This window comes from Bactrocera latifrons, unplaced genomic scaffold (genome assembly GCF_001853355.1).
Source record: "Bactrocera latifrons isolate USDA-ARS-PBARC rearing strain unplaced genomic scaffold, ASM185335v1 scaffold_64, whole genome shotgun sequence".
NCBI lineage: Eukaryota > Metazoa > Arthropoda > Insecta > Diptera > Tephritidae > Bactrocera > Bactrocera latifrons.
In genome coordinates, this window is record NW_017537312.1 from 947908 (window position 1) to 956816 (window position 8909).

Sequence of the window (8909 nt, forward strand, 5' to 3'; positions counted from 1 at the left end):
AGCTATATTTAATAAAATTTAATGAGCTTTAACATGAATAAAAGAAAAATGAATTCCATACACTGAAAAAAAAAAATTATTTGAGTTTCTTAATGCAGCAAAATTCATCAGCCACCTTGTACATGCATAAGTATGAAGAAAAATAAAGCAAATCAGCTATCCATGCGTCGTTGCAGCGGAGAAAAAAAATTGATTAGACACTGCACACCATATTCACTCGTCATCACCCACTGAGAAAGTGTAATAAAAAATATCATAAAATGAGAGTAAAAATATATAAAAATAAAAAAACAACAACCTAACATAAATACAATCATAGGCACATTAATGAGCCGCAGACTGCACCCTACCATGTACCAACAACAAAAAGCTGCAATCAGACGTTTTTATTATGAGGGTAATGAAAATTACTTGGAAAAATATACAATTTTAGAATTAGAAGTGATGTTAAGACTTGTATATTTAAAGGGGTAGAGAGCGTATTGAAAGCGATAAATGATGAATTAAATTTATTTTAATCGATTCGATCAGGTTTGATCATGCATACACTTGTATTCGTTGTTCTGAATGCTGTGGAAAACTTGAAATTCTTTGATCCACTAGAACTTCTGAAGAAAATTCATGGCTATTGTTCTGTGAGAAAGAATCATATAAAAAAATCATGTTCATACAATTTGTTTGTTGAACTTAATATGTATATTTTGCTCTATTCGTTTTATTGCTTACAAGTTGTTTCACTCGATAAATAAAGTTGTTAATGAAGCTTTTAAACTCTAATTACCTCAATAGGCTCGTTGAAATTTAGTGACTTTTACACCCAAGGATGATGTACATATGTAGATAAATGTATGCATGTTTTCCATTAAGAGTGGTATGATTTCTTAAAAAAAAAAACGCTACTAAGTTTTTAATATAATATCATTCAAATGGCCTCCATCACTTCTTTTGCAGGAACGAATTCGATTATAAAATTTTGAGCATTTTTTCCCCTAAATCCAGTCGTATGTCATGAATATCAGGTTTAATACTGATTTCTCAAGCTTCAACCGAATCCGATTTAATGCTAAAGGCCAATGACTTCAAGTAACACCAAAAGAAGTAGTCTAATTGTGTTAAATCGCAACTTCTTTGAGGCCATATAATATAACGAGTTCTTGAAATAATTGAATCTCCAATTGAGCCCACAAAAATTGACAGTAACGGTTTCATTACGAAAGAAGTACGGTCTGATAATTCACACACCAAATTTTCAATTTTGGTGAATATAGTAAATGTTCATGAATAATTTGTGTATTTTCAGAATTTTGTGCATAGACAGTTATGTTTATTTACCGCACCACATGAACGTGAGTCTCATCGGAGATTATTAAAAAAAAGTTATCGTTTTGAAGTTGTTCCAAGCAAAATCAGCAAATTCACGACATTGCGGTGGTCCAATGGCTTCAGTTTTTGAGTGAGAACAATTTTATAGCGAGGCAAGCCGAAACGCTTCCAAAAATTCCGCCAGGTGGTGGTTTGGGACAGTCTCAATTATTGAGAACGTCTTGGAATCGACTAACTGTGGTCTTCAGCAACACTTGCCTGTACGGCAGTAATGTTTTCATTACTTCGATCCATTAATTGGCACTTGAACGTTATGTAAAGAAATTGTATAAACACCTGTATTTTGATAATAAAATCGTATAATTTCTAGACGTGGTTCTTGTGTCTATCTATCCATGATAATGAAAATTATAAACATTATTGAATACAATGAAAAAAATTACTGATCACGATATATTAAAAATGGACGATACGGCAGTTCGAAGTAATATCATCCCTATTGGAAAAGACGATATTTATATTCTTTGTAACAATGTATGGTTTTTGGTTTTTATTAGAAAAACATATGTTTCAGACAGCTTACTAATTTTATATTAAAAGCAGGTAAGATTTTTTTATTAGTTGTTAGTAAAATGTAGTGTTTTTGAAATCAATTAGAACTGTTAGATACCCTTATCTTTAACTTTATCAATCAAACTGCGGAAAAATACTTATAAATCTGAATGTACAGTAGTCACAAAACACTGATCTGTGCAAATGCAAATTGAAGATTATATAACTTTCATATATTAGGTTGTCAAAAACAGTCTTGCGGTATTTTTATTGAATTTTCAATTGTTCATAAAATTTTTTTTGATGACTCATGCCCAGCCCTTGACCGATGCTACGCCTGCTACTATGCCGGTCTCTCGATCAATCAAACACGAGATAGCGCGTGAAATGAGCTTTTCAAAAAGGTATAGCATGACCCGATGCGACCAATAAAACTAGAACTACGCGCTCTTAGCCAACTAGCGAAAATACCGCAAGACTTTTTTGACAAACGAAATATATAGAATATTGTTCATATTTTTTATAAGAGATTGATATGTATTTTGGTAGGATTATGAATCGTATCCAAATTTGGTGAGGTAAGAAAAATCTGGTTATTTTTACCACTTCGGTCGATAAGTAATAAGTAAGACGACCGAGGCCGGGTGCATCAGAATGCATTCCATTTTCGACATTTGTAAGAATTAAAGGCGTGGCAATATTTCCAGGTGTCAGCAAATCTTTATACTTAAAGGTATTCCATATGAACTGATATTCGTTATTAGGCGAAGTTTTCAATCGAATCAATTGAAATCTACCACGATGACGGAAATGCGATAGTAAAGAACACTATATTTACACAGATTTCTTTAATTAACATTATGTTTAAAAGAACATGCCTAGTAAATAGAAAATTAATCGAAAGGCAAAACATCAATAGGGGAAGGTCTCGGCCAAAAAATATGTCAACCAATTTTATAGAATTGACGAATTATATTCGAAATAAAGTCAACCAGAATAACGTAAAAGATCATATTTTTAAATATATGAGAACTAGGCACTACTGAACCGGTTTGATTAATCTTCAGTACTGTGTCACTTAATTTTTCATACGATTTTTCGGTATAAACTAAGTAATAGGCTGAGGTGCATATATTCCGTAAAAACGTATAGTCCGATTTTAACCATGTTTAGAGTTGTTACAGATTATTAATTGGTGCAATTTAAGTCACCTCTACACTAGTAAAAATTGGACTATTTCCGGAATGTTTAATATATGTATGTATATATATTCCTAAGTGTAATATGTGTGTATGTTTGTATCTGCACAACTGTCCTAAATTATACATAATTTTATATAATTTATTTATAGAATATTACCCAAAGCCCTACAAACATACATTACAGCTAGAACTTTCATTGTTAAAACAACTGACAGCATGGGCAACACCAAAATCATTAACAACACTTACCCACAAACGAACAATTAAAATAAAAGAATAAACATGACAAGGGAAAATTAGAATCAAGTACAAATTTCAGTGTTATGCGCATGAATTTAGAATCAACAACTTGCACACGCCAACGAAATTGGAACAGAAAAGCCACAGCGAAACGGACATGCAGATACCACAAATATACAGACCTATGCATGAGTCTACCTCTGCGCATACGCGTATATGTACATGGATGTATAACCGTGCCAACAGATCGCCGCATGAATGGATAAACAACCAGATGTACACATACACATGTATGCATACATACAAACAAACATATGAGTGGATGAAAAGCCAAACAGCGGACATGCGGACGCTTGCACTGACAAGCGGTTGGCGAGCAGCTAGCAGAGCCCCCACTTGGGAATGAGGTGAATTGGTGCTGATGCATAAGACTGCCAGCAATATAGTAACTAAATTTGTAATGCATAATGTTATAAAATAGTGCACTCTTCGTATAATAATATAAGCAAAAAACGCGTGTGCTGTGGTGACGACAATAATAAAATACGAACAACGACGATGTGGCGTCTACCTTTCTACCTTACAGCGCATTGTTGTTGGAGTAGCCACCTTCAGCACTCAGCATTGCATTGTTCTTGATTACACTTGCTGAAACATAATATTAAATACTTCAATCCCGACACCACGGGACTGCTGAACTTTATCTTGAAAATCACACGATTGGTTTTATCTGACGTTTTATCGCTTCGGTGGTTGCCTTAGTAAAATATATTTTTTTAAATTCATTATTAGTTTTGGAAAGACTATTTATGGAGCAAACCCCTTAGTTGAGACACAGAAAATTTTATAATTGATTGATATTCTTAGTATCAGGAGTTAGACTTGATGAGTTTCTAATAGACATAAAAAGGCAGAAACTCCGGTAGCTTAATTCTGCATATTCTTCCTAAATCCGATCATTATATCTATGCAAATAATTGACTTATTTTTACTAAACCTCATGCTATATCTCCTCTTCTTCTGTCCAGCCTTATCTAGAATTGCGCTTCTCAGTTGAATGTACTAGTAGAAGCATCAGAATTAGATAAGTATCCATTAAACTTCTCGAAAACTTTTTTGTTAAACTGAATCCCAATCTGGCATTGCTAGGGACCTGTATGTCTATATATGACATGACAGCCAGCCAGCCAGCCAGTATAACCTAAGTACCACATAGCGGTAGTGCGCACAAAAGTAAGACCCTTTGGAAATTGACAAAACTCTACCTGTTCTTGCAGCCTTGTATTCTTTTGGTTTGCTTTCAAATTTTTAGTGGATAAATGATCATTTTGAATTCGTCAAAATAATATTTTTTCTCTTACGAAACTTTCTTCTGCAAGTTTCAGTTAGAACAAATTTCGAACATTTTGATTCAGTTCGGTTTGACAGAAGAAAGGCCTATTTAGACCCTCTTTTATGCGGTCTTATTTTAGAGGAGATATACATATGTTTTTAATCTATTCTCTCACATAAATATTTGAAATTCGTATTTGTTCCGAATATCCCGAACAACATCGGGATAGCAACCGCTTTATGAGGTTCAACACCATGATAGACATCTATGTCACATGCATTGGTAATACCAACCAATTTGGTATATATATATTTTTTATTTTTATTTTATTTTATTAAAGCTTACATAATAAGTTTGGTATATATAAATACATATCTACATATGTGGACCTATTCAATTGCTGATGAAATGTAGAATAATGGCACAGCATTTGTCTGCACATTTCGAACACCCTGCCCTCAATGACTGCTAATGACACTTGCTCAATGAAATAAATTGCTATGCAGAGCTGCTGTAAATTTACAAAATGAAAACAGATCTTTAAAACGTGCAGAAATGTGTGAAGAATCCATTTTGCCCGCGGGAAAGCATTTACGACAACATTCATACCTGCATATATAATATTATGCATACATATGTATGTATTAATGTGTGTGTGCGTGTAGTATGTTCATTGGCAAAAGTGTTGCTGATGATGAGTCTGATGAAGGTCTTTTGTTGCCTATTTATTTGTTGAGCAGTTCAACGTAGTCGATTCCGCTGCATGTTTGATTGCCGCTAAATTGTGGGTTCAAATCCCGATCTTTTGGACGCCCACTTCTATGTAACCATAATCAAAGTTTATATAAAAACTCGTTCAGCAAATTTTTTAAAAGCTCAAACATTGTAGATGTGTCCATTCGTATGAGAACACACCATAAATTGGTACAAAAGTTCGAGCAAATACCCACAACATCATAAGCACTAATATTACCCTATAATTTGTTCAGTGACCGCTTTGGGGTGTCACTAATGTATGAACATTAATTAGATATCATTAAATTATGGTCTGGTACTCTAACATATCCACACACAAATAATCACAGCCCCTTCTTCCCTGATGTTGTTCGCATGAACAAATTGGTCCGACCACATTAGAGCGATTCGAAGCAATTTAAAATAAGTTCAGCTTGGTGGATTAACGTGATAATTGGTAGTTAACCTTTCTACACTTTTCATTCGAAAATATAATTTATTTTACATATTAACTGTTTATGCCGTTGAAAGTAAAACCCATAAAAATTGTGGGTGCGTTTTAATGAAAGCCACTGACCGTTCGGTATTGGAAATACAGGGATTGTGCTTCAATTTAATACAATGAACAGCTTGCGGTACCTTGAAGTACTAACATAACTTTTTTCATACGAATTATCCATGTATTTTATTATGCGACATTCACATGTTTCTCAGCGTACCTCCGTATTACCGGATCGAAGTTGTCAAATTTATAATTTTTATGGTCTGATTTCATCTGAAACTGAAAATTAAATGAATTTATTCTTTGCAGGAAAGTTATCTGAAAGAGTTTTTGCAAATTATTCAGCAGATATAGATAGTTAGTATAGTGTATTTATATAAGAAACCGTGATTTTATGTGATGTTTGTTAACTGTTTATTATATCAACTGTTTTGTGTTTTGGTTATCATACCATATTTGACCTTATCTGCTTAGTTGTTCCATATTTGCCTTAGTCTGATATATATTTGTCTAGGAATCTTGCAGTCAGTCAGCATGAACCAATGTGTCCGTGAGAAATGTCAATTTAGTTGCTTTCTCAGCCAAAACCAGAGTGGACAGGTTGTTATACATACATGGAATAGACGATCAATAAATAATGGATCGTTGCTGGGAAAAAATCTACGCTATTTAGTAGTTATTTGGAATGAAACAACTTGATATTTATCTCAAAACGTTCAATAATATTACATTACTTCTCATAAACATCAGAAATGAGTCACCAGTTATTGAAATACACTGAAACTTCCAGCCATCGTTCTTCAGAACCAAACATTGTTTTTTGGTTACAATATTCCCCACAGGGTTGCAATATAAAATTTACAACGCTTGCTTACGCTACTTTGAAACGTTTCATTACCCCGCTGAAGGCAACCAGCGCCAACGTGAAAGTGGTTAACAATAACGGTAATCTATTTACTTTTCTTTTAAGCTCTTTTCCACTTTTATAACTGTAATTCTCTACATTTGCTTCCATGCTCAACAGCCTAAAAAGAATAATAATACTAATAATGATGATATGAGTAAATGTACATACATATTTACATACATATGTATACGTATATGTACTCGCTTGAATGCATTGGTAACAAAGTGGCCTAAGAAACAAGTTAAGTTGCATAATGTGTAACAACCACCACTCAATAGGCAATTTGAACTTCTTAACTTTAAACTGCAGCGGTAAAGTGGTGAAACGGTTAAGGGGCCGGGCAATAAGGCGAGTAACCCGTCATGGCCATAACTTCGTGATTGCTTTCAACTATGTACGTTGCTACAAAGTGGCGGCTTGGTTTGCTTATGAGGGGCGCCCGCTATTCTAATGCGAATGTAGGCAAACATTTGGTAGCAGCACACACACACATACGTGCATGCTGTGCTAAGTATTCTAAGGGTTCGTTGGCCTTTTAAAAGTTTTCCACAACAAGCATAATTTTCGCCAACTTCAGTTATACTAGATACATATATACATACAAGGTGTGTTCAAAAAGTATCGCGAATTTTGTGTTTTTTCAAAAATTATTTATTTATTCGTGAATATCTATTTTGTCCCCTTCAAAGTAATCCCCATGAAATATTATACACTTGTGCCAACGGTTTTTCCAATCTTCGAAGCACTTCAAAAAATCATTTTTTTTATCTTCTTCAGCTCCTCTTTCGATGCCGTCTTTATCTCGTCAAGAGAAGCGTAACGTCGTCCTTTCATGGGCCTCTTCAGTTTAGGGAACAAGAAAAAGTCACAGGTGGCCAGATCTGGGGAATATGGTGGCTGCGGCATCATTAGTGTGTTGTTTTTGGCCAAAAAGTCGAGCACAAGCAACGATGTGTGAGCAGGGGCGTTATCGTGGTCCAAAAGTCGATTTTTATCACGTCTTCTCGGTCTTCTGAGAACATTTTGTACCACCGATAAACGTTGCTTCGGTCCAAGGTAGCTTCTCCGTATGCCACAGTCAACGTTCGGAATGCATCCGCGCACTTAATTTCGTTTTTCACACAAAATTTTATACAGGTTCTTTGATCCATTTTTTTGAATAGGCAAAAATCGAAGACGATGAAAAACACGTGCAAGCAAAGCAGCTGTCAACAATTAAATGAACTGAATTCAAAATGGCCGAGCTTGTCGGCATAAGTGAGAGACATGAGTACCAACATAACGCCACAAAAACTTCGAAATTCGAATATACGTAACACGCGAAAATTCAAAATTCGCGATACTTTTTGAACACGCCTCGTATGTATATACACTAGAACTTCCACAATGTTGACTGTGGTTGTTGGCGCTGCTGCCACTATGAGCCCAATGCGTCACTTTATTGTTGTTGGTGTTTTGCTGATATGCTTTTGTGTTATGCTTACATATTTACTTACAGCGTAAGTAAAATTGCCTCGAGCATAAAATTTTTTAGTGCCATCAGCATCGATTTAGTCATGTGATTACGTCATAAGGAGATGAAGTAGTGCAGTCATGTATACAAATGCGTATGTTTCGGAGTTTGGCACATAATAATTTGATTTCCATCGGCCAGTGTGCAGCTATGCTGTATCGGCCCGATATCGGGTATTCCGACGAATAAGCAACTTCTTGGGTAACAAAAACGTGCATAGAATTTCAGAACGATATTTCAAAAACTGAGTTCAGAACTGGGACTATTTCGGGTATACAGCACATCACGTATGTATGTATATATAAATTTTAAAGGGTCGGCGAAGTGGTCTTCTGAGTGCTACATACTCTTTGAGTGAACTGTGATTTTCATAGATATACTAAAATTTTAACGGGTTACATTTTATTACAATTTTTTGTCGCTACAAACGTCATTGCTACGCCATTTCCGGTGACTCCTCGGAAAAAACATGAGCCCGGCAGGATAAATCCTTAGAGGATCATCTAAAGTGAAAAATACGTGTTTTAGTTAAAACCTTAACTTAGAACTTAGACGAAGGAAAAAACTGAAATTTGGAATTTTGAAGACATTTTTACAAAAAA

The 8909-nt window shown here is 34.7% G+C and overlaps 1 protein-coding gene across 10 annotated transcripts in view; it reads left to right on the forward strand.

The window, feature by feature from the left end:
• The window catches only part of LOC108975385 (dihydropyrimidinase), a 45669-nt gene that overhangs the window by 8996 nt on the left and 27764 nt on the right, over positions 1-8909 (forward strand). The window lies entirely within an intron of this gene.